This window comes from Echinops telfairi, unplaced genomic scaffold (genome assembly GCF_000313985.2).
Source record: "Echinops telfairi isolate 266 unplaced genomic scaffold, ASM31398v2 ScPeMD7_7469;HRSCAF=8507_1, whole genome shotgun sequence".
NCBI lineage: Eukaryota > Metazoa > Chordata > Mammalia > Afrosoricida > Tenrecidae > Echinops > Echinops telfairi.
In genome coordinates, this window is record NW_022111373.1 from 70078606 (window position 1) to 70082473 (window position 3868).

At 39.8% G+C, this 3868-nt stretch overlaps 1 protein-coding gene and 1 non-coding gene across 2 annotated transcripts in view; one reads left to right on the top strand and one right to left on the bottom strand.

Moving 5' to 3' along the window:
* The window catches only part of MSH3 (mutS homolog 3), a 198399-nt gene that overhangs the window by 10503 nt on the left and 184028 nt on the right, over positions 1–3868 (bottom strand). The gene's annotated exons all lie outside the window — the stretch shown is intronic.
* On the top strand, positions 602–706 carry LOC115873831. The gene has a single exon (XR_004048616.1). It is a non-coding gene; the product is annotated as a U6 spliceosomal RNA (small nuclear RNA).

The window sequence follows — 3868 nt, forward strand, 5'->3', positions numbered from 1 at the left end:
ATTCTTCATCGTTGCTACATCGCACCCCGACTGGCTCGTCTCCTCCAGGTGCCCTATGAAATGTTCAGTTCAGTTCTTTTACTTCATCTTTCTTACAGTTTCTTTAGCTGCTCTATGTTAAAGAGCTAGTTTCCTACTAATGGGAGGAGTGCGGAGTGGAGACCCAAAGCCCATTAGTAGGAAACTAGCTCTTTAACATAGAGCAGCTAAAGAAACTGTAAGAAAGATCAAGTAAAAGAGCTGAACTGAACATTTCATAGGGCACCTGGAGAAGACAAAGTAAAATATGACAATAGGCAGCGGCCCGAAGTTAGAAAACCAAGAAAGAAGAACACACTCAGTATATCTCAAACTGAAAGAACTGAAGAAAAAATTCAAGCCTTGAATTGAAATTATTAAAAGATTTTATAAACAAAATATTTAAAAATGCATGAAACATCAAAAGAAAGAAACATAAAAGAGCCACTCCATTATAAAGAAATTGCTGACAGTCAACAATGTCAAGAGACAGCAATAGTCAAGAACCAATGAAACTGAAGGAAGAGGTCGAACCTACACTGAAGGCAGTAGCCCAAACAAGTTTCCAAAAATTGATGAACTAGTGCTCGCTTCGGCAGCACATCTACTAAAATTGGAACGATAGAGAGGATTAACATGGCCCCTGCGCAAGGATGACATGCAAAGTCGTGAAGCGTTCCACATTAAAAAAAAGAATTGATGAAATATTAACTGAAATAACTCAACAAGCCAATGAAACACAGGAAGTACTCACTAGTTTACAACAAGAAATGTGAAGTTCAGGTACCTGACCAACCAACTGGAAGAAATTAATTTTTGAAGCTATGAAGCTATTCCAAAGAAAGGCCACCTGCAAAAATACTGAAATTATAGAACAATATCATTAATATCACATACAAGTAAAACTTTGCATCAGTGCATTGATAAGGAGTCACCAGAAGTTCACACTAGGTTTAGAAGAGGATGTGAAACCCAGGCTATCACTATTGATGTCAGCTAGGTCTTGGATCAAATCAGGGAATCAGAAATGTTTATTTATGGTTTATCGATTATGCGAAAGCATTTGACTGTATGTATCATATGGATAACATTAAGAATGGGAATTCCAGGACATATCATTGTGTTCATGAGGAACTTATACACGGATCAAGAGGTAGAGTGTGAACAGAACATGGGGACGTTTTAAAGTGTTAAACCATACTGCATGGCTTAAAAGCAGGATAGATATAGGTGAGGGTTGTATCCTTTCACAATACTCATTCACTCTGTATATCAAGGAAATAATCAGAGAAGCTGGATTATATGAAGGAGAATGAGGCAACTGGATTGGAGGAAGGCTTATTAGCAACCTTTGCTGTGCAGATGACACACCTGCTTGCTGAAGGTGAGGATGACTTGCAGCACTGGCTGATAACGAGGATCAAGGACTGCAGCCTTCAGTATGGATCACAACTCACGGTAAAGAAAACCAATAACCGCACAAATGGACCAACAGATAAAATCATGATACATGGAGAATCCTCAAGTTACCAAGTATTTCATGTTACTTATATCCACAATCAATGCTCGTGGAAGTTGCAGTCAAGAGACAAATGACATACTGATTCCAACTCATGGTGACTCAGCATGGCAGAGAAACAACACCCCTGTGGGTTTCAAAGGCTGTGAATCTTTCCAGAGCAGAGAGGCTCATCTTTCTTTGCAGAGGAACTGATGGTTTTCAGCTGCTGGCTCTGAGGTCAGCAGTCCAACCCTTACCACGAGGGCTCCTTATGAACGAAGATTCACTACTGACTCCGCGAAAAGGAAAGCAAAACCAACCCAAACTAAAACAGGGCAATCATTAACTTCCAGAAAATAGAAAAGTTATAATAGAAAGAAAATGAACTCTCAACAAATGGCTCCAGTAAGCATTATATACAAAGTAATAAAAGTAAAAACAGGGAATATGCATAAAGAAAAAATGTGAAACAACTACATTGTAAAGACAGAGGAAGGGAAAAGTATGGAGGTTGAAGACTCCCATGTAACACATTGAGGTGTCAGCCAGTAATGTCTCATGTTGAGTCAAGAGCAGGAGACTGGGTATATTACTTAGAAGATGGAAGAATTAAATTCATTGCTTTGGGATTGGGATGGGAGGGTGTGCCATGGAGGAAAAGAATCAGAGAACTATTAGTCCAAACCTTTCAGCATCATTTTGTGTTTATAGCATGTTCAGGGATAAATATTTAAATCAATAAAATGTCAGCAAACTTATGAGAAAGCTGTAATGTTTTGGAGATCAATAGTCAGCTCAGACCAATGTGGACAAGCATGAATGCTTCCACTTCCTATTGGAGAACTCTGTTGTGCTTATTCCACTAGTTTTAGTTTATAAGTGTTCTCTTGCCACTTGGATGCAGACTAGCAGATTCAGAATTGCTTTGATGAGAGAATTTATGATGTGTTTTTTGAGACGGTATAGTGGTGATAGGCAGGAATTGCCTAGTATTAAATTTACCTTGAGGCTTAGTGCTTTATTTTATTTGGGCCACTTGTCTGATTTCTTTATTACTTTTCCAAAATAAAATGTAGACTCTGGAGTGGCTTGGGTTATGGATTTTCCATTGCAGTGTACCCATTGTTTACATTGTCATGGGACCATGACGGGAAGTTTAGAAAAAATGATTCCAAACCAAAAACCAAACTCACTGCCATCAAGTCAATGCCAACTCACAGCGACCCTACAGGTCAGGGTAGAACTGCCCCTGTGGGTTTCTGAGACTGCAACTCTTTACAGGCGTAGAATGCCCCATCTTTTTCCTGTGGAGTGGCTGGTGGTTTTGAACTGCTGACAATTTAGATTGCAGCCCAATGTGTAACCACTATGCCACCAGGGTTCAGTCAGAAAAATGACTACTGAATAGAAATTATGCTAAAGACCACTATAGTATTTGTGGTAACTGAACTCCCTTCTCTTGGCTATGGGTGTTTTCATGAAAGATTTCATTTCATTTCAGTGACACTGAATTAATCTCTATGAAGGCTAGAAAATCATCATTGGTCCCACCTACCTGAGGCAAGTTCTTCCGAAATTAATTTAAAACACATAAAGTGCTCAGTATCATGTATGGCCTTCGTGTTGTATGCTGTAGAGTCAGTGCATGAATATTACAGAGTGATCTTATGTGAAAGAGTTGGTGGCAGTGTGGGTTAGGCATTAACTATTAACAACTTCAAGGTCAGTGGTTCAAACCCACCAGCTACTGAGTTGGAGAAAGATGAGCTACTACAGCCTTGCTCTGACTTGGAGTCGGATCGGTGGCTGTGGGTAGAATCTATACAGGAGCCAAATCTCTCCCTCTGAGTGGCTGAGAAAAGCCTTTTGGCTTGCAACCAAGTGCTTAACCACTATGCCACCAAGGCTGTTAAGGCTGCTATGGCTGCTAGTGGTAAGTAAGTAATGTTTCGTGAGATTCGGGTAAACATACTAGGCATTTGAAAGGATTACTCATAATACTCTGCATTGGACAAGGCGTCTCTCCTGAGATGAACTGTGCAAAAATGTAAGGTGCTAAAGAAAAATCTAAGTGTCCCCTTGCTCCCCTTGTAGGAAAAGGGTTGGTATTCCAAATGGATAAGGAAGACCGGAGAAGGACCTACAGAGGCAAGGGTAAGTTCAAATTCTACCTGATCCTTGGCTTAGAGAAAAGGAATCTATTTTTAGAAATCATTTTATTGGGGGCTCATAGAACTCTTATCACAATCCACACATACATCAATTGTGTAAAGCACAATTGTACATTCCTTGCCTTCATCATTCTCAAAACATTTGCTCTCCACTTAAGCCCTTGGCATCAGCTCATTT